Raw genomic sequence first — 13889 nt, 5'->3', positions numbered from 1 at the left:
TGTGAGTTCCCCAGGCGCTTTTTTTCAACCCGTAGGATACATCATTGTTTGGGTTTTCTGAGCTCAAACATTTTGATAAATGTTTCTGATGAAGAGTCGCTGGACTCGAAGCGTTAACTCTGTTTTCTGTCTATGGATGCTGGCAGGCCTGCTGTATTTTTCAAGTACTCTCTGCCTTTCTTTCAGATTTCCAGCATTTGCAATTCGTTGTGTTTATGATAAATGCAAGTTCAGTTGCTAGGCAGATTTCAATGGTTTATCAGTTTTTTTTGACTTAAACAAACAAATATATTTATGTGTCAAGAGATGATGAAATGGGGAAACAAAAAGAAAGAACCAGTTCTCTTCACCTGAAGACCAGCCTATTTCATGATTTAGGGTAGAATGTAACTGATCAATGGACAATTTCATTAATTAAGAAATTGCAATTATATAGTTGTGAAGTCATAACCACCAAAACATTTTGTTTTGCCACCCGGAGCTCTATAACAGCATCAGATCTGGCCAGCTATGATTGCCAGACATCAGTGTTATAAAGGATACTATTGGCTGGATTTAAAGGCTGAACTCTGCTCATGAATATTTTACAAAGCCAAATTCCTTTTTTTTATTTTGAAGGAAAGATAGGATTTTCTTTTAGTTTTTAATCATACCAAACATAGTGAGGATAGACTTTTAGCCCAATGAGAAGTATCATGTTTATGTTTCGTACTTACAGCCCATAGAGCTACACTGGTTTCTTTGATGAATTATTTTCATGTTAAATCACAAACTTTTGTGTACTGGAGAGTATATCTGAGTCTGTGCCAATAATTGTAGTATTTTCCCATTTGTTTTACATGTCTGTTTTTAAAGAAAGTAAAGCTTTAGTTTAATGTTTGTTTGTAGCCAATGCACATTAAGTTAGAAATAATACAAGTATTCTCCCAATATCTCTTCTTTTGCACTATTTCTCTGGGGGATTTGTGCTTCTTCCCTGAAGTTAAAGAAAAGACTGAGTGTTCACAACTGTTCTCCCTCTTTCTTTAGTTGAAGTCATTGAGTTCTCTTTTAGGAACAGTTATACAGTCAGCGTCTGTTGCTCTTTGGTGTCTTACCCAGGTGACTACCCTAATGCCTCAGCCAAACATGAGCCTTAATAATGAATGTTGGTTTCTATTATTGACCATTAGACATATATTTGCCAAATATGACCTGCCTACAGATATGTGTCCAAATAGAGGTTTTACATTAGTCGTAAGTGGTAATTACATCTCTGCCATCATCCTGGTTGAGATAGACTAACTCAGAAGAAAATGCATGATCAATATGTGGCCTTCCTCGCAATTTGTTTTAACTACCTTAACCAACTGAACCAATTAAAAGAGCTTAAAGATTTAATGTAGTCCAGTTGGCTGATGTAGTTTGTGGAGGATGGTGGTCCATAGGAGTTTTCAATTCCAGAACCCCAGTCATTGCTGGTCTTGTGATAAGCAAGAAGTGATGGCCTATGGGGGCCAACCTGTGGCCAGGTGGTTAAGAAGTCCAATTTGAACTCAATGCTGCTAGACTGCCCAAAGGGTAAGAAAAGATTTCACCATCTTTGGCAGAAATGAAGCGGCTTGATTTAAAAGTGGTTAATAAATCTTTAACTACTTCAAATCTCATCAATAATTAATAGATTGATTGTACATAATTATGACTTATTCAGCACTGCAGCCATTTAAATTGTTCATCGCGAGCCAGATCTTGAGAGCTTTCATTCTGTTGTCCTGAAGGTCTATAGTGTACATAGTTTGTAGGATTTCACAGGCTCTGTAACCTAGTAAAAACATTGTTTTGCAAAGAGTTTACACAAGTGACCAACGATAGCAAATGTGAAAGTTGCAGGATGCAAGTTAGGATGGACTCTGCTTTTGTCTGTTGAACAGGTTCCCTCTTCATAAAGCATATATCAAAAACTGATTATTTTCCCCAACTTGCATCAGTTCATTTTATAAAAACAAAACACTTTTATTGGACAAAAAAAATATGACATTTAACATGGGGTCAAGGAGAAGGAGGAATTCAAGTTACTATTTGAGTGAATACTGGTGGGAAGGCTTCCTATGTCATTTTTTTAAAACATTTGTCAATACGTTTGGAACAAGCCTGCATACAACTTTGCTAGATATACTGGTCAGAGGAAATCTTCCAACTCTGTTCATATACATAACACACAATTTGGGAAGAATTCCTCAGAGTTTTGCATTAATATGAAAGCAATTATGATTGTATTTTGGGTTAACCTTTATGTCATCATCTTCCTAGCTCAATCACTATAGGTTATAAAGCAACACAACAAAACCTTGTTTTCTTGGGCAAATAGTTAGGGGAAATGTGTGTACAATGTTCAATTTAAATGAGATTGTTAATTCTTTTTCCCAGCTCTTAGTGGTGAGTCCTAGCATGTTCAACTTGCTTATAAAACCATTTATGAAAAAAAGCTAATTGTTTTAATGCTGCGGTTTGGTTTTGTTCTTGAAAAACACTACATTTTTATGAACTAGCATAAACAAAGAACACTGATGTGCATCGTTTTTGGTTTTGTTTAATAGCATTTCAAGCAAATTTGTTTTGAACACACAGAGAATGATGCTCTTATTTAGCAGAAACCTAATCTAATATCCTAATTTATTTTTCTTGCCAGAAACGGGCTCCCTTGTCAGTGATACTGTTTGTTATCTTTTAACACAGCTAGCGCTGCTCTATTCTGAAACTGTTCAGAGTACTGTCAATTAAAACTGTGTTTTAATTCCCAGAGTAGGATGGCATAAGAAACCACAGCACTTGAATGTTTTTGGCATTATTGTTTGGCACTTTGGCAATTTAACTAACACTATTTATGAAGAAACAAAGCCATTATTCAATTTTATGCAAAAAAGATTAACCTAGAAAGTTAATATTCCTCACTACAGCAAAGAATCAAGTTAACATTTTCTTAATGTATATTATAATAGGAATATGCCTTATCTGAATTTAATATCACCCTGGCAGCCACTTACCTCCATCTTACAATGGCACTTAGCAAACGATTGAAGGATAGCAGCAAAATCAGTGCCAATCTGCGGTGGTGTATTTTCATTGGATATTGCAGTAACCTAAAAATGGTGAGTTAATACCAGCACGCAATTAGCTAGTTGTGTGGTAAACTGATGTTTGTTGAAAGTATTTGAAATCTTGCACAGTGCTTATTTTATCATGGCCTATCATTTTACATTTGTTAGCTCATTTGAATGATGGCATCACCATTTTCATTGATCTCTTGAACTTGAAGTATCTAAAGGACAGCAGAGAGACAATAAGTCAGTTTGTGCCCTACTGTAATAGCTGTTGGTTGAACCTTTACAGAACTCATCTTAATGAAATGAAAGTTGTGTTATCTATCTTTAGTTTCTGTAACTTAATGCCAAAGCTGTTGAAAGGTGTCACATAAAGTCTTGCATGAATAGCGTTCATTTTCTTTAACAAATTGAGCAGATATGTAGCATTTATATTACTGCTGGGATGAAGGCAGTTTTGTTTCAAACCTTTGTGGCTAAAACTTTCAGCCTCCTTATTTCTATTCTTCATTGAAAAACGAACCATCAAAGGTCATATTAAGGAACATCATTTGTGGATTGAGAGTCTCTAGTGTCTTTAGAGCAGTTCTTTTATATTAGAAGATTATGGAAGTGGGGTAAAGATGAAAAGAATGTTGCTATTTCATGAACTTACCACAAAAGTGAATAGTTTAAAAAAAAAAGAAATCTTAACCTAATACATTAGAATTTCCTTTGCTCCTCATCCAATTTTCTTGGTCTGCACTCTTGTAGGGAATTAAGCATTAAGTTCAGTCCAGCTAGATCTAGTAAGGCCCCAAATTTATGTTAAAGACTAATTAAAAGGAGAAGCTTGGATGTGTAATACAATTTGGTAGCTTGATGGATATGGTAGAATTGGATTGTATTCTTCCTTATATTCTGAATTTGCTTAAAACAGACAAGAACTGCTGATTTGGCACCACTGCAGTTTAAATTGTTGATGGTTAGTCAGTCGCTTTGTGAATACAGCCCTACACTCCCCCAGATATTTTTTATAATATTTATGAATTGTTGTCATTTTCCTTTTTAAGTAGTAAATTTCAGCAGTTCTATACCAATGTGCACAGCGGGAATATTGAATGATATATGAAATGCTAGATTGGTAAAATTTTGTAATTACTTTTTAAGCAATGCACCATTTGAGTGAGTTTACTGTTCAAATGTTATTTAGAAAGGGGCATTGTGTTAAGCACTTTGAATATGTTACTGGAATGTATTCACAATATTGTAACCCGTCATCATTTTTCCAAAAAACTGACCATTTTTAATAATTCTAGCAAAGGCTGCTGTGCTGACTTTGTTAAATCCATTCACCATACTCTAGATAATCTTTATAATGCTGGAAAATCATTAAATACTTCACTGATAATCAGTCCAGCTCCACCATAGTGGCATTGGAGGCACTGCAACCCCCCTCAACATCTCTGACTTGTTCAATAAAATATTCAGTTTGGGTTCCTGCTGCTCATTGTTATTGAGTAAGGATGGGATCAGACTCTGCTGTGGTGGTCCCCGTGGATGAGTAGGCTGCTGCACTCGTTCTGAATCACATGCCAAGATAAACTGCCAATGCCTGTGATATTGCTTATCATCACGAAGGACTGCCTTCACAATAGCGTGGGTGGGTCATTAATAATGGAGCCAATTCTAGCTAACATTATGCTCACGTAGCAATCTTCACCGAAAGGACAGATAGAAACACTGCTTCCAGGTCTCTTATAATGTACCTATTGAACTATTCACCAAACTTTGGTGTAGAACAGCTCAGGATGAATTGGTCTCTTTTATTCCCTTGGTTCGAAATATGAAATAATTGTAGGCTTGAACTTGTATCTTCTACCTCGCTGATTTCAGTAAATATTTACTTCACGGTCTAAAATAGAATTTAATACTGAGGAACCAAACTAGGTTTCTAAGAAATATGTTCAGATTGAGTTTATGCACAGTGCTTCTGTTAACTAAGAGTAAATGCGGTATTAGTGAACTTGAATTTTATATTTGGATTGAGTATATTTAAATCAAGCCTTATGCCTCCAAACTCTGCTCTACAATAAAGAATAAATTGTTAATTTTGTACCTTCTAAGAAATATAGACTTTTAATGAGAGGGGTTAATTTTGATTTGCCAAGATACACAGTGTCACTTTTGAAAAAAAATTGTTTAAATTGTTATTCCAAAATGTTTTAAACTATATTTATGTAAAAGTCTATAGTCTTCAAGTTTAAGAAGATAAAGTATTCAGTTTATAAAACGGAGACAGATCACATATTGAGGCATTATGTGACATGACAATGGCAGAAGCTGTTAAACCTGGTGCATCATGTGTTTAAGAGAGTAACGTGTATGATGCAGCGCTGCTGGTTTCTTCCCTGGTATACAGAAAGCTGTTTTTCATATATTGTAGCCTGGGAAAGCTTTACACCAATGAAGGAGTAACTCTATCTTTTTCTGAGTTGCTGCCAAGCAGATGTAGGGTCCTGGAACCTTCCCAGCAAACTTGACTTAGCTAATACTTTGCTAGCTGGCCTTCCCCTCTGTTCACTGAATCCTATTGAAATGCCCAAAGTACATTATTTTTTGGTGTGACCAAAGAGCTACGACTTTCTTTCAGATGGCAAGCCTGAAAGGTTGGGAATCTGGTTGGAACTAACTCGGTCCTGGAAGTCTAAAGCCACGGTGTTTCTAATAGACTTTTCACAATCTACATTACAATAATAAACAGTTAGAAAATTAGTGAATGCCATTAGAGAATATACCATCTGAGTCAGTGGAGTGATCATTCCAAAGTGGGCCCTTACCTGTGATTCTGCGAAAGCTTTGCTGTACTACATTTTATCATGGATTTTACAATAATATCTTGCTTACCAGTTTCAGATTCACTTTTTTCCATTTGAAGAGGTTTTTAAAAAAAATCGTACTTTATTCACATTGCTTGATTGCTGTACTGACTGAAGAAATTGATGAGGTCTCTGGAAGAAGAATATCCTTGAACCATTAACAGTTGGACCCTTTTACTTACCCAGTTATGGGCAGCAGATACAAGTATTGTTGACAGAAGGATTCATTTCAAAATTATTTAACCACAGATCTACATTGGTAATAGGTATTTATGGCTGTTACTGAATTTCAGCATTTACAATGCAAAGTGCCTTTGTTCTTAGGGTGTGCCAACTGCTTTATATGGTAATTAAATACTCTAAGTTATTGAAATAATGAATGGGATGCTCAGCTTCAATAAACCTCTGTAAAAGTGGTACAGCTTCTTGGTTAATTGTGTGGTCAATGATAATTGTTTATACCAGTCCGAATAAAGCATAACTTGTTCATACATTCCTACTTGTGCCAATATTTATGGAAATCATTATGATAGTATACAACCAAGAATTAGTAGCAAATTTATCCCCTGGTTATAATCGCATAACCCATGTAATGCAGAACAGGACATGGAGCACCATACCATGCATATGTAAGGCATCTTAAATTTGCTTCATAGGTCAATTTATGGAATATATTTGACTCTTATTTTAGTTGGTTTTACTTGTAGTCTTTGTAAGTTGTTTTCTTGACAATTACCTCTTTTTCTTTTCCCGATTCTTATTTCTGAAACCCAAAAGCCATTTGTGTTTGCATTCTCACATTTACAATTATAAGTTATGTTACAAGCCTGATGACCTAAATAAGTTTGCCCAATGGTTATTCCAAAATATTGCAATGTACTCTAAGATGTGGAGGATTAATTAGTATAAATGGCCTGCAGACTTGAATTTTAAAAGAACTGGTCAGTGAAATGCTCAGATTGGTTTAACCAGCACAGACTAATCATTTCCATTCTCTTCCTTGTTACTCCAGGACTTTCAATGCAAATATTTCTCTATCAAGGTAGTTCTGCATCAGCCAGAAATTCATTTAAGGTATACCCATAAAGCTGTCGGGAACAGTGGACATTCATCCCTCATTCCCAATCTGGATTTACGCTGCGACCTCAGAAGTAAAAGAGGCAGTTCCATAATTTATGTTCTGAATCAATTCCTGGTGTACTCCTTTTGAAAATTAATTCTCTTTCAAGCTGGCATTGGAGAATATTCTATCACTTAAAGTACATCCAAATTCTTCATCTACTGTGCAGTTTTATTTGTCATGTATTTTAAGTTTAAGTCAAAACGCAGGCTGCATATTCTGTAGCACTATTTTAGGCAAAAATGAAATTAAACACAAAACTTTGATTTGCCAACTTTAAAATGAACAACATAAATGTAATTCTCTCAAATGAGGAGATCTCTCTTATTCTTTTATTTTGCCTCCTTGACACCAGAGAAGTAACCAAGAGCATTCTGGATTGAGGGAAATACTGCAAACAGTTCTAACAGAGAAAGTGAGCTGCTTCATAATAGTTTGGAACAGTATTTGTAGATGAGTTGTGCAAAAGCTCTGCCTTTGTGCAACAAACTAATGGTATAGTGAAAGTTGGTCTCTATTTTTGGCCTCTTGACCACAACTATCCCCTGCTTCACCCCCCCCCCCCCCCCCCCCCCCCCAAAAAAAAGTCTTGGAGAAGCACATGGCGGAGCCTCTTTAGAGAGGTGACATTATGTGAAATATCAGATGTTCCTCTCACCTGAGAACAATTAGTGGAGACGTCACAATGCAAAAACTTATTTTTGGGCTGAACTAAAGTAAAGGAGGTCCAACTTGGGAGTGTTTTTGGCCAGAAGGTGGGAGCAAATCTTGGTAATCCTTGGCCCTAAGGTACTAGCACTATGTATAGTGGTACAGATAATGTCCTATGCGAGAATTACAAGGAGATTTCTTTTTAAGACAATGGGAAAGGACTTTTGCTTGAACACTGTGCCACGAAGAACAGAAAGTTCTTAAATTAATGCATGTGTGCCAGAACCTTTGAACTAATGTGTTAGTACTCTTCATGTTTAACACTCTGAGTGCCCATGTCATCCGTTCCTTTGAGAGCTGATAAACTGGTGCCAAAAGAGATGTGGAGCACTATGTGGAAAGACCAAGTAAATTAATGCATATGGCACAGGAACAGAGGGAGGGTGCTGGTTTGACAGTAAGGTTTCATATTTTATTTTGGGTTGCATGGAGCAGGTTAAAATATAAGAGGTTAGGCAGTGATGTAGTGCTGCAAAGGAAGTGTGTATAATATTCTTGTTCTCATGATAATACAAAACGTTTGGAGACTGCTGAGGTAAGGGAAACATTAACTTTATTTAAGAAACATTTTACTGTGGTTTCATTTTACCTTGAGGCCCTAAGACAAAGCACGATTGTGTGACATTACATCATTCTGTGGCTGTTTCATTAGCCTATCAGTCATACTGTATACTACACCGCCCCTACATCCAAAACAAAGTGTCTGACTTCAGGTTTTTTTTAACCAGGATGAATGCTGGGTGGTTTCAGTGCCCTAGCTGAAGTTATTGGAACTTGGCAGTTTGCGTCTTTAGTAAGGTCTCTCGGACACTGCTGCACAGAAGGAGAACTGATTCATGATTCCAATTCAGCAGTCAGGCCTTCATGTGGATCTTTCAATGAATGTAACATTGACTGTTTTGGTGACTGCTTCAAATTTGTAGAAGGTTGCTTGCGTAAGGAAACTGGTGCACATTTTCTTAGTTGCAGTGTAACGTTTTTGGTTTGAATCAGGTAGGAACATGCATGTGGTGTCAGTTTCATGATTTGCCTATAATGAGCATGATCTCAAATCCAAACTGGTTCTGCTGGTTAGAGGTCAAGTAGATTTCATATTTTATGACGATTGTCATAGTTCCATATCTGACTGGAATGGTACCTATCCTCTTTCTCATTCACATTTTCCAATGCATCACCTTTTATATGTTCAGTAAATGAGAGTATGCGGGAGTGTAAGTACTTCAGTTCTGTCTTTTTCCTATGCGGAGCTCACATGGAGCTGATCCATTTTGGAGTAGAGTTGAATGATAGCTAAGTAATAGGGTTTTTTTCACTGTTAGGTTGAGGATATCTTGGTGACCTGGTTGTATGGACAACTTTGTATGACATGAGCTCACTTATTTTACTTACTGGCAACATATGATTCAGTATCTGATGTTACCAGGCCTAGGTTTCAAGATGTGTTGCAGATGTGTGACCCTGCAGTTGCTTGGCATGCATTCATCTGCAGTAGTACTCTAGATTGTCAAGAATATTTTACCTATGTGTTCAAAGAGATCCATTCCAAGTGGTTATCATGGTCTTGAAGGGAAGAAAGACAAAGTTAACGGTTTTCTTGTCTCCTGATGATGAACAGTGTAGGTAAATGCAACTTGATTTATACTCTCCCAATGATTTTAAAGGCTGGCCACCAAACAGAACATCTTGCTCTGGTTCAACATTTTGTGATACTTAGATATCCTTGGTGCAACCATCGCAGTATGTCAGTCTTGGCACTCTTGAAATCACCAATCTCTCATCATAAATGAATGCATTGGCCACTGTGTTATCACACTTTTCATTTACACTCCGAATAGGAATGTGTGGCATGTATGCTGGCCATCCTTTGACGCAGAAACTATCTGAGTACGTTCTTAATCAGATTCTGTGCTACCTGACTTTATTCATTAAATGAGTTATTGCAGGTAGAGCTGTGATTGTTATCTGTGTAAAGACTTCCATCTCTTCAATAAAATGACCTTTTGTTTAAACCTTGTGGTAGGAAGCATTTCCTGTCATGTGCTGTTTTCCCAGAAAATGCTTCATCTTTACACCAAACCTCATTATCCTCATTCTGTATCATTATACTTGTGGAATCATCTGACTGAATCCTTCAAATTTTATAGTGTCACTAAGGGATTTTGGTCTGCCCGTACTTGAAGTGAAGACCAACGTAGAGTCATAGAGATGTACAGCATGGAAACAGACCCATCGGTCCAACCCGTCCATGCTGACCAGATATCTCAACCCAATCTAGTCCCACCTGCCAGCACCCGACCCATAACCCTCCAACCCTTCCTATTCATATACCCATCCAAATGCCTCTTAAATGTTGCAATTGCACCAGCCTCCACCACTTCCTCTGGCACCTCATTCCATACACATACCACCCTCTGTGTGAAAACGTTGCCCCGTAGATCTCTTTTATATCTTTCCCCTCTCAGCCTAAACCTATGCCCTCTAATTCTATACTCCCCGACCCCAGGGAAAAGACTTTGCCTATTTAGCCTATCCATGTCCCTCATAATTTTGTAAACCTCTATAAGGTCACCCCTCAGCCTCCAATGCTCCAGGGAAAACAGCCCCAGCCTGTTCAGACTCTCCCTATAGCTCAAATCCTCCAACCCTGGCAACATCCTTGTAAATCTTTTCTGAACCCTTTCAAGTTTCACAACATCTTTCCGATAGGAAGGAAACCAGAATTGCACGCAATATTCCAACAGTGGCCTAGCCAATGTCCTGTACAGCCGCAACATGACCTCCCAACTCCTGTATTCAATACTCAGACCAATAAAGGAAAGCATACTAAATGCCTCCTTTACTATCCTATCTACCTGCGACTTCACTTTCAAGGAGCTATGAACCTGCACTCCAAGGTCTCTTTGTTCAGCAACACTCCCTAGGACTTTACCATTAAGTGTATAAGTCCTGCTAAGATTTGCTTTCCCAAAATGCAGCACCTCGCATTTATCTGAATTAAACTCCATCTGCCTCTTCTCAGCCCATTGGCCCAGCTGGTCCTGTTGTAATCTGAGGTAACCCTCTTCGCTGTCCACTACACCCCCAATTATGGTGTCATCTGCAAACTTACTAACTGCACCTTTCATGCTTGCATTCAAATAATTTATGTAAATGACAAAAAGTAGAGGGCCTAGCACCGATCCTTGTGGCACTCCACTGGTCACAGGCCTCCAGTCTGAAAAACAACCCTCCACCACCACCCTCTGTCTTCTAACTTTGAGCCAGTTCTGTATCCAAATGGCGAGTTCTCTCTATATTCCGTGAGACCTAACCTTGCTAATCAGTCTCCCATGGGGAACCTTGTCGAATGCCTTACTGAGGTCCATATAGATCACATCTACCACTCTGCCCTCATCAATCCTCTTTGTTACTTTCTCAAAAAACTCAATCAAGTTTGTGAGACATGATTTCTCATGCACAAAGCCATGTTGACTATCCCTAATCAGTCCTTGCCTTTCCAAATACGTGTACATCCTGTCCCTCAGGATTCCCTCCAACAACTTGCCCACCACTGAGGTCAGGCTCACTGGTCTATAGTTCCTTGACTTGTCCTTACCACCCTTCTTAAACAGTGGCACCATGTTTGCCAACCTCCAGTCTTCTGGCACCTCACCTGTGACTATCGATAATACAAATATCTCAGCAAGAGGCCCAGCAATCACTTCTCCAGCTTCCCACAGAGTTCTAGGTGACACTTGATCAGGTCCTGAGGATCTATCCACTTTTATGCATTTCAAGAAATCCAGCACTTCATCCTCTGTAATATGGCCATTTTGCAAGGTGTCACCATCTATTTCCCTACAGCCTATATCTTCCATATCTTTTTCCACAGTAAATACTGATGCAAAATACTCAGTTAGTATCTCCCCTATTTTCTGCGGCTCCACACAAAGGCTGCCTTGCTAATCTTTGAGGGGCCCTATTCTCTCCCTAGTTACCCTTTTGTCCTTCATGTATTTGTAAAAAGCCTTTGGATTCCCCTTAATTCTATTTGCCAAAGCTATCTCATGTCCCCTTTTTGCCCTCCTGATTTCCCTCTTAAGTACTTCCTTTATACTCTTCTTACAGCAACAGCATAACCAACAGCATAATCCGCAAACTTTAAAAAGCCCACATAGCAGCTGATGCTGCTTTCTCTATCCCTACATATCTCTGCTTAGTTTCTGCCAGTGAATGGGATTGTACGTATCATCTGTATGTATCTGAAAGAGTACAATTCCCTGTCCTGCAATAAAAGTAGGTAGCTCTGAGTTAGAGTGTGTAAAAATATCAGGTAACATCAACATCTCGTTGATTTTTCTCGAAACACTCTGCTTCTTCCCACCGCACCCCCCTCCCCACCCACCAATTGCCATATTTATTATCTTTCCTGAATGACTGACATATTGTTCATTGCCAAAGCTTGATTGGGCAAGAACTTTCCAACTTGATTCATCATACCCATGGAGCTAGAAACTCCTTGATTGTTCCTGTCTTTTGTAATTAAATCTGACCCCAGTAGCATCAGTAATGTAGGAAAGAAATTAGATAGACACTTGTGAGAATTCATTTTTGCTTGTGAGTGTATGTCCTGCTTCATGTAGCCATTGCAGCACATCTTGGTTTCTAGTGCATGATCTTTCTGTGTGGGTTCATGAAGCAGGACATCACCCATGTGCGATACAACTCCATCCCATCCTTTGAAGATGTTCAGCAGCGTCTTTTAGACTATTTCTGGTGCTGATGCGATACCAAACGTTAATCTGTTGAAACAGATTTCCTACATGGTGGAATGAAGTCTGTGATCAAGTTAATTCACCATCAAGGGGGAGTAGCCAGGGGCAGATCTGTGAAAACTGAACTTTCTCTCAATTTTGCTCAGCTCACCCACAAATGACATAAGATGAACTTTACTTTCAACAACTTTGTCCAGCTCTGTAAGATCTATCCGGTTTTTGAATGAGGCTTGTGAACTTCTGTAGGATTTCAACTCAGCTTTCTAATTCCTGTACTCTGCAAATCAGATCTAAATAGTACAGGCTTTCCTGCTTCAGAGTGAACAACTCTGGATTAGGATCATATATTTTTCTCTATAAATTGAAGTGTTGCATATAGTTATCCTATTACCTTGAGTTCTACACCACCTGGCCCAAATTGTTTCACATGAGATGACTAAAGATTTTTTTTTTAACTACAATTCAAATTCAGAAAGAACCAAAAATGTTCCACCTGTGTCTAACTTCAAGCATGTCTTGTTTCTCTCTTTTAGAACTAAGTAGCTTGCTGCCCAGATCTTGCCAAGGAAAGGTGCCTTCATATTTTTGTTATCTTTTACTCCATGGATTTGCCATCCCTTTGGTTTATTGTGTAGAAGCTTCTAGTTGCCACACACAGTTTGCAAGTCACACTTTCAAAATTGGTGTTCAGCCTTTTTGCCAGTACAAAATTTGCACCTCTTTTTTTTTCAGAAGTATCAATAACAGTTATCTAGGGCAGTTAATGCACACTGTCTCTGCCTCACCAGTTTTATTGTTATACAATCACACCTCTGCTTTTAAACTTAACATACTGTACTGAGTTAGTTGCTTTCAGAATATGGTTCTCCCTAGCACTCAGACTCATTAATCGATTTTGCTTCATGGCCTCAGCTAGTCTGCTCAGTTGAATTACCTTTGTCAATGTTATGTCATTCCTTGTATGCAAGTGGTCAGATAATACTTCAGCTAAGACTCTGACAACAATAAAGACCCTGTTTTATTTCTTTTAGCTTCCACACTCCCAGCTCTCTGCGAGTCTCTGCAGATCATTGATAAATGTATTAATTCTTTCCGCTTACTGCTGGGTATGCTTGTTAAATTTAGTTGACTTGACAATGGCATTTTTTTTCACAGTTTAAATAGGCATCAAATGCTTTTATTTCCTCATACGTAGCTTTTTCTTCGATTCCTTGCCTGACTAGGATAATGTCTACACAGCCACTGATAGTATATAGTAGGGTACTGACATGCTCACTGCTGGGCTTCAAACCTTCAACATCAATACACCCACGTTTCTACTTGATTGAAACCTTTGACCTGCTTAAGGCTTTTCAGTAATGACAGG

The 13889-nt window shown here is 38.2% G+C and overlaps 1 protein-coding gene across 12 annotated transcripts in view; it reads left to right on the top strand.

Moving 5' to 3' along the window:
- Positions 1–13889, top strand: part of nfia (nuclear factor I/A) — a 732109-nt gene that overhangs the window by 308250 nt on the left and 409970 nt on the right. The window lies entirely within an intron of this gene.

The sequence above is a fragment of the Chiloscyllium plagiosum genome, unplaced genomic scaffold (genome assembly GCF_037043375.1).
Source record: "Chiloscyllium plagiosum isolate Xiang-an unplaced genomic scaffold, Cpla_swu_hap1 HiC_scaffold_9, whole genome shotgun sequence".
Lineage (NCBI taxonomy): Eukaryota > Metazoa > Chordata > Chondrichthyes > Orectolobiformes > Hemiscylliidae > Chiloscyllium > Chiloscyllium plagiosum.
This window is presented reverse-complemented; position numbering and strand designations above follow the sequence as displayed.